Raw genomic sequence first — 23,596 nt, forward strand, 5'->3', positions numbered from 1 at the left:
GTAAGCAAGCGCTAAGACAAGTGCGCTGAATGGAAAAACCTAAAAAGCACGCGCTAAAACACTTGCGCAGGAAAAATAAAGAAAGGAAACGGTCACTCGGCGGGATCGTCGCCCACAGGGTCGGCTCCGTCGAGTGGTGGGAATAGCAAGTCGAAGAAGTCGAAGGTGACCCCCCGAGAAACATTCTCGGTAGCTGTGGCGTCCCAACACTCCACCGCCGCGGCGTGCCTTGCCTCCTCGACTCCGACATCAAAGTCGTCTTGAAGGTCGGACGCAAGCTGCTCCACCGCGGCTTTCTCCTCGGTGACCCGAACCACCTCCTCCGCCAAGGAGTCGCGCTTACACTCCGCACGAACACGGGCAGCCTCACTCGATGTAAGCTGGCCCTGAAGAATGCCAACTTCTTCTGTGCGCGATTCCAACTGACGTCGAAGGTCCCGCGCTTCGCTCCGGAAGACCTCCGTCGATCGAGTCACCACTTCAAGGGCTTGACGTTCCGTCGTTAGCTCCTCAGCCATCTTCGCCACCGCCGCCTGAGCACGGTCGCACTTGCCGCGGGTAACTCCCAATTCCACGCGAGCCTCCTGAAGCTGCTCGCGGAGACTCGCAAACTCCGCCTTTGAATGAGAACCTCGCTCGGCGTGGGCCAGCTGAGACTTCGCTTGAGCAAGCTCCTCCTGGGCGCGACTCATCCGCCTGATGAGGTCGTGAAGGATCTTCTCGCCCCGGGTCGCTCGAGCAAGCACCTGAGAAGGCAAAAAGACAGTTTAGCAAAAGACAGATTCATCGCAAACGAGGCAAGGGAAACTCACTCTCTGTGCATCGGAAACGCCGTGACGAAAGAACTCCACGTCACTGCTGGCCACAACGCTCTTCCACATCTTCATCGAAGATTGAGCAAGGCCCAGGGAACATTCCCCCCTAACCTCCGCGGCCTCCACGTCGACCATCGAGTTCACGCGCTTAGAGTCCGAAGACGTGTCTGGCAAAGCCGAGGAGGAAGGTCGCTTCAAAGAAGCGCGAGGACCGCTCTCCGCCCGATGATCGGTATCGAGTTTCTCCCGACCATCCCGCGCAGCAATCCGACGACGAACCGCCGCCAACGACTTCGGGTCCCGGGAAGCCTTCGCTAGGTGCGCTCGAGCCCTTGCCCTAGCCGAAGATACTACAAAAGCAACAAAAGTCAAAAACCTAAGCTAAAAGCAAGAAGCAAGAAGTGCGAAACATCGACATACCTTGCGGATCGCCACTCGAGAGAGATGAAGCGGCACTGGGGGCATTCTCGGTCCGCTGGCTAGGTGGAAATGGCGGGAACCACCCGGTAGAAGCCATCAGCTCAGGGGAACGAAATCGTTCGACGGCTTTCCGAGCCTCCGACATTCCCCGGATCTCCTTCACAAAGTCGAAGTCATCAGCCCCTACGTTAGCAGAAAACTCGGCCAAGGGGCCGAACCGGAGCGGCGCGTCGCCAAAAGCCTCCGCCGAGACCCACACCCATGGTCGTCGATTATACTTCTCTGAATCGACGATCAGCTTAGTATTCCGGCGATCGCGGGCCACAAAGAAACTGGGTTGCCCGGGCGCAGGGAAGACCGCGATGAGATTGCGAAAATCACTCACGGTCATTACCCGCTCAGTCTGGCAATGCCACTCCATGTGACACATCGCCACTATACGGTAGAATGCCGGGCTCATCTGACATGCGTGCACCCCCAGACGGGCGAGAAGCTGCTGAATGATGGCCTGAAACGGCAGCCGCAACCCGCAGTTGACACTTCCAACTGAAACTGCGGAAAATCCACGACGAGGCCGGAAAGGACGGTCGCCCTGTAAAGGACGGAGAAGCGCCACGGACGACGGAATGGCGAATGCCTCCCGGAGACCAACGAATGTCCGGTAGGTGAGCGAGCTCGAAGCATCGACCCCCGAACAATCGAAGTCCTCGGGAGCAGCAAGACCCTCCTCGGGATACCACTCCGTCCTAGCAAGCGACCTCGCCGATACTAACGCCTCAGCGTCAGGGGTCTCGGGCTGAGAACCCCCTGGCTCCACGGAAGGGTCCCTGCCCTCCGACACGACCGCGGCAGCTACCGACGGTACCTCGGGACACTCCGATGCGAGGCCTTCGGCCCCCGGACATGTCTCTGACTCACCTCCGGGATCTTCAGACTCGGGACCAAAGTCGTCCACGCAGTTTATCTCGTCGAGAACCGACTCTAGCGGAGTCACCGCATCCGCGTCCGTAACATCTCCCGGCACGCCTTGAAAGCCCAAGTCGGACTGCGGCACGTCGAGGCGGACTTTGTCGTGGACCCCCCCGCCAACTAAGTTGATCACGAGGCGAGGGGCAGGCTCCCCGGACGCGGGACGATCAAACTCCCCACCTGTACCACGCCCAGTTGGTGCGCACTCTTCGAGAGGCTGAGCAGCGGGCACGGTCGCACCCAGCTCGCCTTCCTCCAACCACTGCTCTACTCCGCTTGGATTTTCTTCCACGTGCAGAGGAACTTCCCTTAATCCCGCGAAGAGATCATCCTCTGCGTGTTCAGAACCCTGAAACAAGAGAGATAAATCAATCTCGGGACTCTCAGCTGAGAAAAGGGGAGGGACACCCATAATGCAAGCGTAAAAAAAGAAAACATGCGTAAGAAAAGAGAAAAAATAATGTGAGGAATAAAGGGAAGGGGGGAGGTCTATTTATAGACTACTAGGGGGGTAGGAGTCGAAATCCTACTCCCACAAGGAGCAAAATCGGAGTAAAAACTCCAAAAAGTCGGAGTTCTCCCGCGCGAGGCGAACCAGCCCCGCGCACGGGGCGCGCCGCGCGCCAAGCCCGCGCGCCGCGCGGGTCATGCAGCACAGACGGCGCGCCGCGCGGCCCTCTAAAAAAAAAAGAGAAAAAGAAGAGGAAAAGACTTTTCCTCGGGGTCACAAGACACGGGAAATATTTTCCTCAAACACCCAACTGGAAGAACAAAAAGTTCATCGCTGGGACGCCTCCCGAGCGACGAACTTGGGGGGCTAATGTTGTCGGTCGTTTTCGGAAAACCCGAGACGCCAAGAAGCACGTCGCTCAAAGGGCCGATGGTCAGGCCGGAGGTCCTGAAGAGCGGCAGGCCTTCAAGCCCTCGCCTAAACTCTTGACTCCTTGAGTCGAGCTTCGCTCCTTGAGTCGAGCCTTGAGTCAATCTCCTCGAGTCGAGCATCGCTCCTCGAGTCGAGCCTTGAGTCAATCTCCTCGAGTCGAGCCTTGAATTGTTCCTCGAGTCGAGCCTTGAGTCAATCTCCTCGAGTCGAGCCTTGAGTCAATCTCCTCGAGTCGAGCCTTGAATTGTTCCTCGAGTCGAGCCTTGAGTTGTTCCTCGAGTCGAGCCTCGAGTCATTCTCGAGTCGAGCCTCGAGTCATTCTCGAGTCGCTCCTCGAGTCAAGTCGCTAGTCGCTCTCGTCGAGTTGAGCCTTGCTCCTCGAATCGAGTCACTCTCGTCAAGTGGAAATCTTCATATTTCACGTGGGAAGAATGATATTCGAAGGCCCGCGAAAGCCCGGCAAGACGAGCCACTCATCACGCACGCGACACGCTACGCCGGCCGGCCGTGCAGCAGACGGCGCGCCGCGCCAGACAGGCGCGCGCCGCGCGCTCCATGCGCCGCGCGACCTGCGCCGCGCCCGGTGACCCCCGCGCCGCGCCCGGTGACCCGCGCGCCGCGCCCCCTGCGCCGCGCGCCGCGCGTTGTGCGCCGCACGCGCCGTGCGCCTCCACTTGATGGCATGCGCATTCCTAGTCCCACATGGACGAAAAAGGGACCTTCTAAGGCTCCCAAACACCTATATAAACCCCCTCCCATTGAGGGGAAAGCCATCCCATTGAATCCTATTCAATACACAAAATTCTATTCATCTCCTATCGACACGCTCGATTTCTTACTCTTCTCTGCTTCTCTGGATGCCATATTTGGCCTGAAGCAGACTCTCTTCTCCCTCCCTCGTTCTCAAAGGTTCCGAAGCACTCACGGGGACTTCCCGGACGTCGCTCCCTTTGACCGAACGTTCTCCGGTGCTCAAGCACGCCCCTAGGGTTCTCAACTAGAGTTACCCTCGCGCGTCTAACACGCTAGACGCCTACGCGATCTCCGAAGTTTTGAGACGCCGCCGAGGACCCCTCGCGCCTCGCACCTATTTCATGCTAGAGAAAGAAGAGTCAGTCTCTTTCTTTAAAATAAAAGAATGGCGACTTGGTATTAAAGGTCCATATCGAGTCAGAAAGTTGTTTAATTAATGCCAAGACATACTATTTATTCTTCATGAATGTTCATAAAGAAATGGGGGCTCCGCGCCTCATACTGCGTCCTACACGCTTGAACTACGTTCTGACCTGATCCCACGCACGGGTACGTAGGCAGCCGACAACCAAGGCACGGTCACTCCTCATCCTCATCCCCTACCTCTCCCGAGAGGCGGGTTGATCGGAGAAAACCCTAGCTCGAGACTATCGAGTTCACACTCTTGGCCCGGGTGCGATCACTTGGTCCGGCCTTGGATCGAACCGCCCGAGGTTTTAAATAGTTGTTCATTTTCGTGCGACAACACCCACGACAAAGCTTCTCCTTTTGATCTTGGAGTTGTAGTACATTTTGACCTTGCGCTTTTGCGCAGCGAGGCGGATGAGAGCCTTGAACTTCTTTTCGTCGATTAAGTCTAACTCGAGGCGCATGGCCTTATTGCTGTCTTGCTCGTTGAAAATTTCAACTCGAAATGTGGGGATCTCGATCTTGACTGGCACCATAGCTTCAATCCCGTAAGTAATGGAGAATGGTGTCTCTCCAGTGAAATTCTGGGCAATCGTTCGGTAAGCCCACATGACAAATGGTAGCTCTTCGGCCTAAGCGCCCTTCTTCTCCTATAGCTTTTTCTTCAGGTTGTCTTTTCGTTGGCTTATTGTCTGCTTCGACTTGAATGTTGACCTGTGGCTGGCGAGGCAAGGAGAAAGTCTTGCTTATTTTGAGTTAAGCACATATCTCTCTCACTCGGGCGTTGTCGCATGCTGACCCATTGTGTGTCATAATCAAGGTTTGAAATGCCATTTTCGATGCCATTTCGAACATCCTAATTTACAGAAAATCGATATGCCGATGGAAAATCGACACGTCGATGGAAAATCGAACAGAAAAAATGGGAAAAAAAGAAAATTGATATGCTGTTTTCCATGGAAAACCGACATACCGATGGAAAATCGAACGGAAATAATGTTACAAAATATGTAAAAATATATACATAGATATATTTTTCAAATTTTAAACTTGAAAATATATGATATGCCTATGAAATTTGTTAAAAAAATTGTTTTGTACACAAGCACAAATAATGGGTTTTATCTTTGATGGCTTGTGACTCTTTTCCTTTTAGGGTATTTAATTCACTTCGGCTCTTTTTTATTTTGGTTATTTAATCCACTTGGACTCTTTTTTATTTTGCCCACTAGAGCTTATAATATTTTTTTAGTTTTCTCCTATATTTAAGGAATCTAGATATTTGAGAATAGTAAGGACAATATCTTATTTCCTTATATAATGGAGGATATCTCAACCATTGTTATTCTCCTAAATATTAAGAAATTATCCATGAGAGAGAATAACTGACAATATCTTTTATTTAATGGAGAGAGAATATCTCAACCATTATTCTCTCATAGATATTAGAAAATTAATTATCAGAGAGAATAAATGATAATATCTTATTTCCTTATTTAATGGAGATAGAATATCTCAGCCATTATTATTCTCTATCTTATTTATTTAGTTACCTGATTTCTTTCCCATAAATCTAGCAACTAATCAAAGAGAGAATATTGAGTATTTAAACCCTATAGTAGGCGGCCAACATATGTCTACTGGGCCTAGGAATTTTCGAATTTTACAGTGTACATGATGCCCAACTTAAAATTCAATTAATTAAACACTTGTTCCAAAAATAAATAATTAATTCCACAATAAATATTTAATTCGACAAATAGACAAATTTCTGAATGAATGTGTCTAAGAAAATTTACAGATGTGAGATTGTAAACTATTAATCTTATTATTACTTGAGCGTTCTTATTCATTTTTATCATAGCCAACTCGCGGAACAGAAGCTCCTACAAATCTGATTAAAAATAGACGGAAAAGGCATTTCTCTTATTTAATCGATTCGTCAATCTTGGTGACAATCCACAAAATGAGCTTACTAGAATTATTACTAGAAATACGAGAATTATATTTTACTAATCATAAGAGTGTCCATTGATATACAGTTCATGAGCTTAATCATTCAGATTCAACTTGTACCGAGAAAGGTCAATTATTATGCTGTCCCACGAAAATGAACAACGATTTAAAACTTCGGACGGTTCGACTCAAGGCCGGACAAGTGGCCGCACCCGAGCCAAGTGTGGGAACTCGAAAGTCTGAGTTGTGGTTCCTCCAGTCGGAGGCGTTCTCTGAGGAGAGAATGGGTGAATGAGGGGTGTGACTGCGCTTCTTATGAGCTGCCTGCGTACCTGAGCACAGCAGGATCAAGTCATAATGTAGTTCAATGCATGTGTATATGCTATTTGAGGTGCAGAGCTTGAAGGGTATGCTCGACAGAGGAAACAGAGCACAGAGGAGTCATTGGTGACGTCTCAAGACTCTAGAATCGAGTGACCCGAGAGAAAATGTATGTTTTCTCTAGGAGATGAGGGAGATTCTCAGACAGAATCCCGTGCGCAACCGCACATGGGAAATCAAGCACTCGACCGTAGGAAATCATTCGAAGAGAGTCTCCGGATGCGTTTCAGAACTCTGAGAGCGAGTAATCAATAGGAGGAATGATTATGTCTCTGACCCTCTTTGATGGGGTATTTATAGTGGATGTGGAGGCCTAGGAGGGCCTCTGGATGCACATCAGGGAGCACGCCGCGGATTTCGAGCGCGCGGCGATTCTCGAGCTCGCATGGAGCGCGCTGGCGCACGGCACGGCCGTGCACCAAAGCGCCGCACCTAGTGTATGGCACGACGCACCATGTCCCTTATGCGCCGAGCGCTCGCCTGCTTCTTTTGAGGAACACACGGTGCTCCTGAGCGGGCGCATGGGTGAGGTCTGCTTTGTATCTGAGCTCAAGCTCGGACTTTCATGCCGTTTTGCGTGGGCCTTAGCCTTCGTGGGCCTTGATGAGATTTTTAGTGGCCTGACCCGTTAAGCATTAGAATTTGGAATTCGACGCAAGTCGCGTGAAATTCAATGTCCCCCAAGTTCGACGCTCGGGTGGCCCAAGCGATGAACTTTAGTTGCTTTACGTCGGGTGGTCAAGGAAAACTGATTTCTCCGAGCTTTGTAGTTGCAATGTTTTTTTTTTAGTTTTTTTTATGTGGAGCGCCATGCATCGGGGAGAGGGGGAGGGGGATGGGGGGCACCAGATGCATGCACATGCGCAGGTGGCCTCGCGCGCACGTGGCGTGGTCGACCCAGAGAGGATTTTAATTCCTATTCCTCTTTTTCCTTCCTTGTTGGAGTAGGAGTAGGATTCCTACTTTTGAAATCCAACTCCCCCACTCTCTCTGTTCATATAAATAAGAGCACAGTTTCACATATTTTTCACAACTGCACGTGCTTTCTCACACTTTTCCGTTTTTCTCTACACGAGTGCATAATGAAAAATCAGTTCCCCTTCTAAACCGAAGATCTCGAGGTGGATTTCTCTCACTTGCTTCTTAACTATGAGCATGCATGGAGGGATCTATTTGTAGCATTGGAAAAGATTCCTGTGCACGTGGAGGAGGATCCAAGTGGAGTCGAGCGGTGGTTCGACGTGGACGAGGCGGATGCGACCGCGTCCGTCGCTCAACTTATGGAGCGGGAGGAGGTGCGCGCGCGGACTTGGCGTGACATGGACAAGAAAGTAGGTCGACGTGGTGTGCCATGAAAAGGTACGTCGCGCCTCGTGATCAACCTGGTTGACGGAGGGACGCGCGATGCTCCAAAGTCTGACGCGCTGTGCCAGGCATCCGCATCTCTGAATCAAGTTGTTACTTTGGTGCGTTCAGTGATTTCGACACAGAGATGCACAAAATTACCATTGTGTGAGACCAAAAATTGGCAATCATCACAAGCTGTGCATACAGATTTCACTAGATGTGTTTTTTTCTTTCTCCAATAAGATGCAATGAGTTGTATCATAGCTTGTGAACTGTGGAGCGAACAGTTTATGACTTCAGTAATACACCTGATGTATACTCCATTCATTATAATAATATAATCATTATTTTCCACCTGAAAATTTGGCCGTGTATATGATCTACCTATATCTTTTTCTAAGCTCTTAAATGATATTTTGATCTAAAAATTAATTATTTTCTATGAAATGTTCACCGACCCTAACTATTTATTATATATATATATATATATATATATATATTTTTTTTTGCACAATATAAAAAAGTTATAATGAATTTAGCACATAGGTTATAGATTATAATGAAGCCATCCTAGTAAGCCCTCAATTTTTTTTTCAAGATCTGAAATGCCGATTCTTGCAGAATTTCGATAGCTCGATCTTATAGAACTTTGGGATGTGGATGAAAAATTTTCACTTTTTTTTTTGAGAAATTAGAAATTTCAATTTTTCACCAATATAAAATAAATTTCAATTTTTTACACAATGCCTAATTCACCGAAAAATGTAATTTAGTTTACATTGAATGTGTTACCTTATCTGTGAATAGCCGAGTGCCTAAAAAAGAAGTAAAACCTTTTACATTAAAAATAATGGTTTATTGGATGTTGCATATATTTTGCCAAACTATATATAGTTCTCCTCTTGCGCGGCCTTTTGACTTTTGATTGGGGAAGCGATGATGATTTTGAATGGTTTGGAGGAAATCCTTGCCAAAGATCGGATTTTGAATGGTTTGGAGGAAATCCTTGCCAAAGATCGGTTTGAATGGATTGTGAACATCGGTTCCGGCTAATGATGTGGGCCTTATCATAGCGGATATTATTAGTATTTTTGCTAGACAGTGTTGGTGTGAGGAGACTTTCATTCTTAGACTTAATAATATGGTAGCTCACGAGCTAGCCAAAGAAGCTCCCATTATTGATGTATGTTGGAACTCTTTTCTCCTTGATTTACAAGAGAGGGTTTTGGCTGAAATGCTTAATGATATTTGAGGTCTGACATGTTTAAAAAAAAAAAAATACAATTATATACCCAAATATTTTTCCATATGTTTAAAACTCGAATACGAAATACCTTTGAAGTTTTAAACAAAATGTCATGATAATCTTGTGTTAAATTAATCCTCGCGTAGTAATCTCAATTTGTAATTTTATAATGTTTATCATACACTAATTTGTGAAAAATCATAAAAATTAGATATAGTGATATATGTTTAAATCCTCTATGAATGTGCAAAGTTGAATTCGACGAGGTATTTATAAAACTAAAAAAATGATATATAACATTTTTTAAATTTCATATTGTATTGTACACAATTGGCAAACACAGTGATGGAAAACGTGTGGTCGTTTGAACTGGTTGAGTATTTGGAACCACCAATACAAAATCAAGGCACATCGAGACCGTACGAGCAGAGACGGAGCTAGAGTCTAAACTTAATTAGGGACGGAACTGGTTGTGTTTGTCTTTACCGAATAGGCGATCATGTTGGGCTCCTTGGCCGTGTAGTCTCTTTAACCTGGTTGACGATCAACTGCGAGTCGCAGTGTATATGCAGGTTTTTGGCTTCGTGCTAGGTCTAACCCGACTATCAGGTCCTCATATTCCATCACATTGTTGGAGACGTGTGTTGTTACGTTATGTGTGTTACGAATTCTTTCCCACGAGAGATAATAAATAAATGATTACTAAATATAATAATGGTTTACTTTATTAGCATCATATGATTAGTGGGTTGATGTCTGAATATCAGAATCAATATCAACTATCATCTATAGCCTCCGTATTAAACCGAGTCATGTGCTGGGCACCTGAGTTCGGGCGGTGTTGCTAAAACATGGTTGGTGACTGATACATGCCTGGACGGCTGTATCTAAAGTCATATATGCGGAACACTAGTGAAGCTTGATCACGACGTGCGAGCATTCTACACTTGTGGTAAGTGTATGACCCGGACAGACTTTGGTTATAGATGTGTCGTTTAAGTACCGTTACGACACACTAATCGGGGTCGCTATGATGGTCACAGTGAGACTTGATCTAAATCTTGAAGTGATCATCGATACTGTATCATGTTACCGAACTCTTTGACTCATTCACTAAAAGGCTACTATCATGCTAATCACACACTACTACAAATACAGTTTTCCGGTGCGGATGACTTTTGGGTGCGACTATTCGCACCTAAAAGTCGCACCAAAAAGACTTTCAGGTGCGAATAGTCGGACCCAAAAATCAATTAAGCGCTGAAAAATTTTCGCGAATTTTTTGAATTTGGGTGCGACTAGTCGCACCCAAAAGTGTGTTAATACTTTTGGGTGCGACTTAGTCGCACCCATTACTTTCTCCAAAGTATTGGGTGCGACTAAGTCGCACCTAAATGATCTAAAATTTATCCGCGGCCAAACTTCCCCCCTTTTTTTTACAAATGTCATTGGGTGCGACTTTGTCGCACCCGAAATCACTGAGACAAGTCATTGGGTGCGACTTTGTCGCACCCAAAGACACCGTTGGGTGCGACAAAGTCGCACCTAAATTCAAAACTCTTTATAAACCAGCAGCTTGACGGGTTTTCATTTAAACACAAAAAAAAACCTAAGACCTCTGCGATTTCTCTCTATCTCCCAGTCTCTCCTGCTCTCCCACCCCGTCGCCGCCACCACTCCGACCGCCACCACTACGCTCCTCCGACCGCCGCCACGACCCTCTTTCTCTCAGCCTCCGTCACGAGGACCGCCGCGCGCCACTACCCTCTCTCTCTCCCACCCCGTCGCAGCCACCACTCCGACCGCCACCACTACCACTCTCTCTCATCCTCCAACCGCCACCACTCCGACCACCACCGCCACCACTCTCTCTCAGCCTCCGACCGCCACCACTACGCTCCTCCGACCGCCGCCACGACCCTCTTTCTCTCAACCTCCGTCACGAGGACCGCCGCCACTACCCTCTCTCTCTCCCACCCCGTCGCAGCCACCACTCCGACCGCCACCACTACCACAAGGTGAGAATCTCTTACCCGAAATGAAAATTGAAAAATTAGGGTTTGAGATTGGAAAATTAAGGACGAAATTAGAGAATTAAGGTTTATGTGAACTTGTATTTGGGGGTTTTGATTTTCTGGACGTGTTCGGATGTTCATGGATTGATTCATGCTTGGAATTGTGGTTGTTATTGGTTTTTGAACGAGTTTGGACGTGATTTGGTATTGGCTGTGAGACTTGGCCGTGTATGTTGTTTTTTTGGCCGTGTGTAACTGAGTTTTATGGATTTTGTTTGGCTGAGTTTGAGTTTCAGATTTGTGTCAGATTTCTGCATTGCGTAGTGAAGATAAATGATTCTATTCATGCCATTTTAGTTCTAAAAATATGCATGTTTCTTATCCTATGATTGATTGAGCTCGGTTGATGTTGATTATTACCTGGATTTGTGAATTTGAAATCGTTTATTTGGAAATTTCTTGATTTTGGCAGAAATTGGAAAAATTAGGGTTTTGGATGTTTGATTTGGGGTTTTTCTTTTTGTTTCAGTTGGTTTGGCGAAACCCAGGCAGCGACGCCCACAAACTCCCCGTCGCAGCATCGTCGTGCCTCTCGCAGCCTCGCCGTGCTCAAGTCCCGCCTACAGGTTAGCCTCTCGAAGCCTTTTTAACTGTGTTTTTAATTAATTTAGATTAATTGTAATTAGTATAATTAGTCTAATTGTTAATTAGTTAGGTAATAAATAGTTTTTTATATGTATATATGTAATAATAATGTAGTTAGTTTGGTAAAATTGTTAATTATGTAATTGAAATTAATTTGATATAATTATAAACATTGTTAATTATGTAATTGAAATTAATTTGATATAATTAGTAAAATTGGTAAAATTGTTAATGTAATTTAAATTAATTTGATATAATCCCTTATTAAAATTGTTAATCATGTAATTGAAATTAATTTGATATAATTAGTAAAAATTGTAAAATGTTTTATGTAGTTGAAATTAATTTAGTTAGTAATTTTTCATAATTTGATTTGTATTTTGATTAGTAGTTTAGTTTGATTAGTAGTTTAGTTTATAATTAGTTAGTTAGTTTGTAATTGATTTGTAATGAATTAGTTAATTAGTTTGTAATTAATTTATTAAATGAAATTTGTTCTAATTAATTTATTAGTCGCACCCAAAAACTTGGCGCGAGGGCCATTGGGTGCGACTGGTCGCACCCAATGACTTGGCGCGAAGGCCATTGGGTGCGACCAGTCGCACCCAAAAACTTGGCGCGAGGGCCATTGGGTGCGACCAGTCGCACCCAATGACTTGGCGCGAAGGCCATTGGGTGCGACCAGTCGCACCTAATGGTCTTCCCGCGGACTTTTTCGAACATCTTTTCTGACTTATGGGTGCGACGATAGGTGCGAAAATCCGCACCTAAAAGTCGCACCTAAAAGTCATGACCATCGGGTGCGACTAGTCGCACCCACGACCTTTAGGTGCGAACTTTTGGGTGCGACAAAGTCGCACCTAAAGGTATCAATGGGTGCGACTTTTGACCTTTAGGTGCGAAAAAAGTCGCACCCAATGCTGTTTTTTGTACTAGTGACAATTTATGTCTTGGGAGTTTCTGAGCATGATTCAAGTGGGAAGTGGTTGCCAGATGGGGAATCCAACCTTCCTGAAAGAAGGTCAATATTCATCACCTAAGGGTTGATTCCAGAACCGATAGATTTCCGGCACTTCCGAAGTTTGTACGTTTTGAAAAATCTTTCGCTGGGGAAGCAACAACGCTTAGGGTATATATGTATAAAGAAATGTATAACGAATTAATTGACATTTCTCGATACGGGTTGAACTGGGGCGATCTTGATTACGTACCGACTAGATCATTGGACACTCGTCACGATAAGTGAATATAATTCTAGTATAAAGGAGAGTTCAGTCTTGGCGTACCTCGGTGGAGTCTTACCAAGATTAGACAAATCGATGTGAAAAAGAGAAATGACTTTTCGTCTTTTCATCGGATTTGTTAAGCTTCTATTACTAGGTCCATAGTCCCCGATTCGGCTTCGATAAGACGAATAAAGAACCTCTAATAATAATAATGTGTTTCATTATTATAATCTCACAAGCTGTAATTGTGATTGACAACATCAATTATGAAATATGGGTATTTGCAGAATTAAATAATTATTTATGGTAGTATTAATTATTTATTGTTTGATCAAGTAAATAATTAATCAATTACTTATTTGTTTATTGTTGTACCAAGTAAATAAATAATTAATTGAGTTTTAAGCAATTGGGCCTTGCACCAAGGTGGGAATCGAATTTTGGATTTGGCGACAAGAGGAGTCGCGCAAATCATTATGGCCATGTGCCTCATGAAATTTGTTACCGGTCGTTTTCGGGAAACCGGAATAACAAAAACATACGGCGCCGGCCGGATCACCTGCCGGGCCCCCGGCCCATGCGCATGTCGGCCCGCACACGTGCGGCCTTGCCAGGCCCCCAGCCCGTGCGCGCCCTGCGCCCTCGGCCCGTGTGCGCCTTGCGCCCCCGGCCCACCGGCCCGCTCTCGCCCTCGGCCCACCAGCCCGCGCGCGCCCCTGCTTCCCCGGCCCTCCGGCCCGCGCGCATCCTGTCGGCCCGCTGGCCCGCGCGCGCCCTGCCGGCCCGCCAGCCCGCGCGCACCTTGTTCCCTCCTGCCCGCTCGCGCCTCGTGCATGCCCGGCGCTGGCCGGGCCTCCATCCCTCGCGTGTCTTGCGCGCACCTGGTGCTGGCCGGGCCACCTTCCCGCGCGCGACCCAGCGTCTGCCGGGCTCCTGCACGCGTGTGCGCCCCGCACCCTGTGCCCTGCCAGGGCCCCTGCTCGCGCGCGCGCCCCGTGTTGTCGGTCGTTTTCGGAAAACCCGAGACACCAAGAAGACACGCCGTTCAAAGGGCCGATGGTCAGTCCGGAGGTCCTGAAAAGCGGCAAGCCTTCTGTCACGAGTTGACTGGCGAGTCCTCGTACCAAACTCTCACGCTCCTCGAGTCGAGCCTCGAGTCGCTCCTCGAATCGAGCCTCGGGTCGTTCTCCTCGAGTCGAGCCTCGGGTCGTTCTCCTCGAGTCGAGCCTCGAGTCATCCTCCTCGAGTCGAGCCTCGAATTGCTCCTCGAATCGAGTCACTCTCGTCAACTAGAGACCTTCACATTTCGCATAGAAAGCATGATATCCAAAGACCCCTAAAGGCCCACAAGAGTCCGACGAGACGAGCCAGGCGTCGCGCGCGCAGCACGCCGCGCCGGCCAGCCACACAGCAAGCCGCGCGCCGCGCCAGGCAGACCCATGCGCCGCGCATCCCGCGCCGCGCCTGATGACCCGCGCGCCGCGCTTTGTGCGCCGCGCGCACCGTGCGCCTCCACTTGACGGAGCGCGCGCCCCCCCTAGTCCCACACGGACGAAAAAGGGACCTTCTAAGGCCCTCAAACACCTATAAATACCCCCTCTCATTGAGGGGAAAGCCATCCCATTTATTCTCAAGGAACTTGAGACTTCTCTCTGCTTCTCTGGATGCCATCCTTGGTCTAAAGCGGATTCTCCTCGATTTCTTGTTCTCAGAGATTCTGAAGCGCTTTCTGGGGACTCCCGAGTGCCGCCTCTCTTGATCGAATGATTAATCTTGAGCCCACGAGTGCTCTAACGGTTTTAAAATGAAAATCACCTACGCGTCCAGCACCCTAGACGCGTCCACCATTTCTGACAAGAAATCGCCTACGCGTCCGGCATTCCCGACTAGAAATCGCCTACGCGTCCGGAATCTCCGCCACAACAAGGAACTCTTGACTTAGAGTTTTCCACGTCTCTAAAAGAGAGAAAACACATATTCTCTCTCGCGCTTGCGATCTCCGAAGTTCTGAGACGTCGCCGAGGACTCCTCCGCGCACCGTCTCCTTCGTTGAGCACGCTTCTCCACCAAGGCTCCACGCCTCATACTGCGCTACACACGCCTGAACTACGTTCTGACCTGATCCCGCACACGGGTACGTAGGCAGCCGACACACAAGGCACGGTCACTCCTCCTCCTCACCCCTTACCTCTCCCGAGAGGCGGGTTGATCGGAGAAAACTTAGCTCGAGACTTTCGAGTTCACAATCTTAGCCCGGGTGCGATCACTTGGTCCGGCCTTGGATCGAACCGCCTGAGGTTTTCAATAGTTGTTCATTTTCGTGGGACAACACCCCGTGCCCTGCGCCTGGCCATCCTATGGGCCCCCATTGAGGCTGGCCCATAGCCTCCACAAAATCTATAAATACCCCCTCTTCACTTGAAGGAGGGGGACCGAAACCCCTCTCTTGAGACAATTCTCTCTACTCTCAAGAAATTATCTTGTGATATTCCAAGAGTTCTCTCCTCATCTCCAAGATCGGCTCAGAAATCCAAGAACCCCCTTGCGATAGGGAGTGTGTTCCAGTTCTGAGACTCGAGTATTCACAAAGCACAAGCTGCTCCCCCGCTTCTTGGCCCCCGAGTTAGAACGCTAAGCTACAAGTATAGCGACCCATCTAAAGTCTTCAATAGAAGCTACGAGTGAGGTCATTCTCTAAAGTCTTAAGTTCTCAACCTCCGAGTCCAAGATAGCCACAACCGCCATATTGAACTACGTTCTGACCCGATCCCGGACTACGGGTACGTAGGCAGCCAACATTTGGCACAGTCACACCCTCCAAAACACACCTGCGGGTTTGGAGGGTGCAACTCGGTCTTCGAGTTCACACTTTGGCTCAGGCGCGATCACTTGGTTCAACCTTGGATCGAACCACCTGAAGTCTTAAATCGTTGTTCATTTTGGTGCGACAACATTTTTGCGCTAGAAGGAGGGGACTTCCCGACTTATACAGCCCAAAATCCGTTCTACAATCATAGTCTCCTCTTTCTCGACTTGAGAAAGACATGAGCGACCAACCACCCATTCGTTCTGAGGGCGTGAATAACCCCGAGAACGCAACTGGAGTGAAGAAATACTTCTTGCGCTCCCGAGCGCATGGTTATGAGGAATCTCTCAACGACGAGAGTCACACTCCCTCACCATTTCCACCTCAGGACAGCCGGGATAACCGCACCCTTGAGATGGAGGAGAAGATTCGCCAACTAAGGGCAGCCAATGCAAGGTACCACCGCCAACTAGCGAGTAAGGGACCTATGCAAGACGTTCCTCAAGGGGAGCCAGAAAACCTCGTAGACGAAGGGGCTGACTATGATCGTGACTGTGAAGGTTTGGAAATTTCGGCATATATCGAGACTTCTCTCACTAAAGACGGGGAACTCCCCGTAGAGATTGAAACCGGTACTCACAAGAGGTGATACCCGTTTCCTCACAGGAGGAGACTTCCCGACGTTCAGCCCGTGACCGACTTGGTCAAAGAGGAAATGTCGAGGAAGGTTAGGGAACTCGGAGAGGGAGGCGTGTTACTCAAAACTCACGCCCCTGTGCCGCTAACCGAGACCTGAGGGATCAAATTACCGCCCAACGAAATAGTCGTGGCGAAGACCTACGAGAGAGGTTGAGTGCCCACTAGGGCAATAATTCTGTGGCTCCAATCAATGGGAATCCCCGCACAACACAATGGTCAAAAGAAAGGCGTCAGGTGACTCTTCCCAAACAGAGAGTGACTCCGAACACTAGCCTCGATGTCGTCACTATGATTCACAAACTTCGCAACGAAGTACGTGATCTATGTGAAGACGGCCTGGTCGGTGATACATACGGGGTTGTAGAAGAACATTCCTCGCCATTCACCGCCTAAATTTTGGCTGAGGTATGCACGGGAAACATCAAACTCCCAAACCGACCTCTCTACAGTGGGAAAACTGACCCCACTTACCACATCCAACACTATGAAACTTGGATGACAATGCAGGGTGTTGCACCTGGGGCCCTATGCCAAGCTTTTAGCCTTGCCCTCACTGGACCCGGTTTTGAGTGGTTTAAGAGTTTAAGACCAGGAAGCATCCAATCGTTCAAAGACCCGAAGGACATGTTTCTAGCACGATTTGCTACATCGATGGTTCAAAAGAAAACAAAGATGTACTTATGGTCAATCAGGCAAGAGAATAATGAGTCCCTGAGACAATATCTCACTCGATTCACCGCGGAATTGAACAAGGTAGACCGCTTCAACGACAATGACACAATTACAACCATCATTGAGGGCTTGCGCACTGGAGACTTCCTAAAGTCCGTCGTAGGTAGAGTCCCATCTACAATGGCCGAGTTAATGAACCGAGCCAAGACTTTCATGGGAGTCAAAAATTACCTTGACGACCGTAGGAGCAATAACCAAAACTCCCACCGTCGAGATGAGTCCGGCAACGAGCAGGGCAACCCCAGATAGAAAGTGACCAAGGGAGGTCAAGCTTCTAATAGCCGACCCCCTATGAAACCGTGTCTTGCGAACAATTTCAAGGACTATTCATAATTTACGCCATTAAACGCCCCGGTAGATCGAATCTACGCTGTGGCACGTGACAAATTCACCACTCCAGCCCCAATGAGAGGTGACCCCGCATCTCGCGGCCGGTCCCGCAATTGTGAGTTCCACCAGGATTATGGTCACTTGACCGCCTAATGCTTCACGCTCAAGAGGCAGATTGAAGCATTGATTCAAAGAGGCGAGCTCAAAGAGTTCGTTCTCCGAATGATAAGTGCTGCGGTCCCCACCATTATCGGGCAACAACCTGGAAAAAAATAGAGGAACCAACACTAACGCACACCGTACTACGGTCGCGGCTACGTCCAACGCGCAACTCCACGTTGTCACCACCGTACAAGGTGGTCTGCAAGACGGGAATTCAGCCCGACAAAGAAAAAAACTCTTGAGGGCTGCCTCTCAAGAAGACCTTGCCGGGCAGGTTAACCTCACCTATGAGGAACCTCCGTCCGCACCATACGAGACAATACAATTCACCAATGAGGAAGCTAAGCGAGTTGTGCATCCACACAATGATGCAATAGTCCTCAAGGCCCAAGTGGCTAACAACTTGGTGAAAAGGGTCCTTATTGATAACAGTAGCGCAGCCGATATAATCTTTAAGACTACCCTAGAGCGCATGAAGCTTAGGGGGCTCTGCCTTGTCCCGACCCAGACACCTTTGTTTGGGTTCACGAGAGAAAAGGTCATGACCGAAGGAATCATCGATTTACCGGTCACCTTCGAAACTGCCGGAGGTATTGAGGTCGTTCACATGGTCCCCTTTCTTGTGGTTGACCAGGAGTCGCCCTACAATGTTATCATTGGGTGACCCGGATTGAATAGACTAAGGGCCATCACATCCATATATCACCTACTGGTGAAATTCCTTACCGAAGAGGGAATTGGAGTCATGGCTGGAGATCAAACCCAAGCGAGGATATGCTAAGTCCAAGGAGTGGATGGCAAGCCCGCTGAAAAAAGGGTTAACACGATCTACCAGCTGGAAGACGACTACCCGTGTGATAAAAAAGACGCGCTGCAATTTGGGAAACTAGATCCCCGCGATGAGATCTAGAGGTTGAAGGTTGACACCCCCTATGATCTCACTTCGATCGTTCTCGACGAAGCCAAACCTGACCAGGTTATGAAGATCGGTGCCCAACTCCTAAACGATACCTGGCTATAAACGAAGAGATTGAAAAGCTTCTCTCCGCTGGCTTCATACGAGAAGCCAAATACCCCAAGTGGGTGGCCAACGTGGTCATGGTTAAAAAGCCTAGTGAGAAGTGGCGCATTTGTATAGACTACAAAGATCTTAACAAAGCCTGCCCAAAAGATTGCTTGCCGCTTCCGCGCATCGAACAACTGGTCGACTCCACGGCCGGACATGAGCTACTAAGTTTCATGGACGCCTACTCGGGCTACAACCAGATACAAATGCACAAGCCCGATCAGATATAGACAACTTTCGTCACTGATCGATGTCTCTACTGCTACAAGGTCATGCCTTTTGGCCTTAAGAATGCGGGAGCTACTTACCAACGACTGGTAAACCGGATCTTCGCCGATCAAATCGGCAAGACTATGGAAGTTACGTGGACGACATGCTCGTTAAAAGCCTACTGGCTACTAATCATGTAGATAACCTAAGGGAGATGTTCTTAATCCTCCGCCGGTACAAGATGAAGCTCAATCCCAACAAATGTGTGTTCGGGGTTAAGTCCGGGTAGTTCCTAGGCTACATTGTCATCCGACGAGGAATCGAAGCGAACCCCGAGAAAATCAAGGTAATCCTTGATATGAGATCTCCTCGATGAGTTAAGGAGGTCCAAAGTCTGACCAGTCGGATTGCCGCCCTTGCAAGTTCTTATCATTGTTCTTGAGTTATTCTCTTTGTTATGTGGCTAAGGCAACCAACAAGTGTCAACCGTTCTTCAAAGCAATAAAGAAGACGGATGGCTTTGTGTGGACGGACGAGTGCGAAAAAGCCTTCCAAGAAAAGAAGACTTACTTCAGAACACCTCGGTTTCTCTCAAAGCCAAAGGAAGGCGAGATGCTCTACGTCTACCTCGACGTCTCCGAATGGGCAGTGGGCGCTGTTTTAGTCCGCGAAGAGGATAAGGTTCAATGGCCTATCTTCTACGTGAGCAAAGCCTTACTCGACGCTGAAACGCGTTATACGGAGATAGAGAAACTTTCTCTTGCTCTCCTCGTAGCCACCAAAAAGCTATGCCCCTATTTTCAAGCTCACCCTATTGCGGTCCGAACAGGACACCCCATCGGTAAAGCTCTTCAAAAGGGAACATCGAATCGCATGGCGATCTAGTCCCAAGAACTGAGCGAGTACGGAATTGAGTTCCACCCGAGACCGGCAATAAAGGCTCAGGCCCTAGCTGATTTTGTGGCAGAATTCTCCTATACTCCCGACATGGGAAGAGCGGAAGATTACTCGACCGACGACTTGCCGGCTCGAAAGAGAAAGGTTGACCATATAGGTCCCATCTGAGAATTACACGTAGAAGGAGCATCCAACGCTTAAGGGGCCGGTGTCGGCGTGATTTTGATCAATCCCGGTCAGGAAAAGTTACGCTACGCCCTCCACTATGGATTCCAAACCTCCAACAATGAGATCGAGCACGAAGCCCTTATTGTGGGACTAGAGCTCGCTCAAAAGCTTAACGTACAAAATTGACGAATACACTGTGACTCACAGTTGATGGTAAATCAGTTCAAGGGCGATTACATCTCCAAAGAGCCTAACATGATTGCCTACTTGGCAAAAAAAAACGTCAAACTCGACGCCTTCTCTTGATTTGAGATCATCCAGATCCCAAGGGAAGAGAACATCGAGGCTGATGCTCTTGCTCGCCTCGGTTCTGGCATCACTGAAGACGGGTTAGGAACTATCCCGGTTGAGTCTATCTTGTGGCCATCCGTCTCACGGGATGAGGTTGGAACGATCGAGAGTACTGCTCATCCGACTTGGATGACTCCGATTATGGACTTCTTGCGAGGAGGGATACTCCCCGAAGACCGCAAGGAAGCCGAAAAACTAAATGCCCTCGCATCTAAGTATGTGCTGAGAGGTGAAGTTTTATACAAACGTGGGTACTCGACCCCGTTACTCCGATGCCTCAACAGCATAGAGTCGACTAAGGTCCTCCGTGAGATTCATGAAGGCATCTGCGGGAACCACTCCGCTCGGAGATCCCTCGCGCTCAAAGAGCGCTCCGACAATGCTATTTCTTCCCACGATGAAGAAAGATGCCTGCAACTGGGCGAGAAAGTGCGACAAGTGTCAGCGTTTCTCTAACGTTCCACGGAAACCGCCATCTCCCCTGGGTAGTATCGTCATGCCGCGTCCCTTTGCAAAATGGGGCGTGGACATAAACGGCAAGCTTCCTAAAGCTCCGAAACAGTACAAATATGCCATCGCCGCTATCGACTACTTTACTAAGTGGGTCGAAGCCGAACCTCTAGCCAGAATCACCGAGGCCAATACAACAAACTTCATCTGGAAGTTATCATATGCCGGCATGGCATCCCAGCGTCAATTGTGACCGACAATGGTGCACAATTCGACAACACTCGGGTTAGAGAAATCTGCACCCAACTAGGGATCAGCAAGACATTCTCATCCATGCGACATCCACAGGCTAATGGCCAAGAGGAAGCTGTCAATAAGATAATCAAGAGCAATCTCAAAAAGAAGCTCGAGGCCAAGAAGGGTGCCTAGGCTGAAGAGCTACCGTTCATCCTATGGGCCTACATGACAACTGTTTGAAATGCCACTAGAGAGACCCCCTTCTCCCTAGCTTACGGGGTTGAAGCGGTGGTCCCCATGGAAACTGAGGTCCCTACTTACCGAGTCGACACTTTCGACGAGGAAGAAAACAACGAGGCCATACCCCTTGAGCTGGATCTAATCGATGAGAAAAGATCTGAGGCTCTCACTCGACTCGCCACACAAAGACGAGGAAGAAAACAACGAGGCCATACGCCTTGAGCTGGATCTAATCGACAAGAAAAGATTTGAGGCTCTCACTTGACTCGCCACACAAAAACGCAAAGTCGAGAAATACTACAACGCCAAAGTCAAGAGGCGAGACTTCGTCGTCAGCAGCCTTGTACTTAGGCGCGTGTTCCAAAACACCCAAGTGCGAGGCGCCGGTGTCCTTGGCCCAAACTGGGAAGGACCGTATAGAGTTTGCCAAGTCATACACGATGGAACCTATTACATCGAACATACGGACGGGACTCCGATCCGACATCCTTGGTGTTGGAATAGATCTATGGTTAAGAAAAGTTTTATCGCTTCTAGCAAGTGGCGGAATATAAAAAATTTCTTTAAAACTCATAAAACGATTTTACAACCTAGATAAAGTGCATGAACATATAATTTAAAATCTAAAACTACATTTAGTTTTTATTCGGTACCAACCTCGAATGGAGCTTGAACGTTGAGAAGCCTTTGAAAGGTTGAAACGTTTGTCTCCCCACGTAACACGCCTCTCCCACTAGTCTTCTTGAACCTGTGAGCAACCACAAAAGTTTCTACCACTAGAGCCTTAAGAGAATGGTTGGATTTAGTGTTTGGGCAATTTTAAACACGATGACTCAAGAACAAGTCTTTGAGCCAAAGATCTAAAACAAATGCTAGGTCTAATGAGGACCTAGGTGCCAAAACAAAGAACAAGAAGGGATTCTAGAGAGAGAGAGGGGGGCGGCCACAAAGTAGAGAGAGAGGCTCTCAATCTCAAAATTATGTGTTGTGAATTGTGAATGAGGTGGGTGTTGTCAATGGTGCCCACAAGAAGAGTTGTAGTCTTTATATTGTACATTTGATGTAATAAAGTCTCATAAAGACTCTTGCTTGTAATTGCTTATTCATTAATAAAAAGTTGAAACGTTCATTCATTCTTCCTTGTCTGTTTGAAGCTTTATGATAAAACATTAGTCTTTAGTCCATAAACAAACTAAACAACTTACGAAGAGACAAATGTAGATTTGCATGAACAAACTCTTCGTAGTTTGCTTAAAACGATATATTCGCAATCTAAGGGTCAAATGACTATTGACCTCAGTATGATTGTTAGAAGAATCTATGATGTCTGGTTATGAGGCATTGAGAGTTGGAGACTCTATAGTTCTTCTAGGTATCTTCCGAAGGTACTGAATTGAGCAGTGCACTTCTAGAGACAACATAAGAACAAACCATTTAACCTCTTATGTCTCGAAGTCACTACGTATGAATTGAATCGTGCTTACCTTAATCCTGAAATGAGACATGCCATTTCACACCTTACGTATTCTCATTTGAGAAAGTCAGAGTTCGGACTCACTATGTGATTCCGAACAAGGCCTATTGGTGAAGTACTAAGTTGTGAGAATGTCATGAGTAACTTTGTGAAGTTCTCATAGATATGGAATTCATGTACAAGATTGCTGAAATGCAATGTATATCACCTCATGCTTTGTTCCTTGGAGTGTGAATAAATGAACTGGCCAGTGTCCAAATTGAGTCTTGACTCTTTTGGATGAAACAATGTGACTTGTTAGCTCCTCGTCAATACATTGTTTCTAACTTATTCACAAGCGACAAAGTAGTTGAGGAAATAACAGCTAGAAGGGTAAACTGATAATTTGTAAATCCCGACTAGCTGATGATATTTATGAAGGGTAAACACTGATAATATTCTGTGGATCCACTCATTACAATTAGGTTGAATTCTTGAGTAGAAAATAAATTAATTTAACCGAGAGATTTTCAGTGTCAACTCTTTAGTGGAGTCAGTTGACATTAAGCTATACTTGGAAAAGGTTTTATGAACTTTTGAGTCCAAGTGTTTAGCTCAAGCTTTGTTCATTTGGATCCATGAGGTCACTGTCACGAATCACATCGAGTAGGAATAGTTAAACGGGAAGCTAAGTCAAAACAAGAACGAAATTTATCAAAAGGGTATTTTTG

The sequence above is a fragment of the Urtica dioica genome, chromosome 5, assembly GCF_054948205.1.
Source record: "Urtica dioica subsp. dioica isolate 48M chromosome 5, U.dioica_male_clone48M_v1_H2, whole genome shotgun sequence".
NCBI classification, from domain to species: domain Eukaryota; kingdom Viridiplantae; phylum Streptophyta; class Magnoliopsida; order Rosales; family Urticaceae; genus Urtica; species Urtica dioica.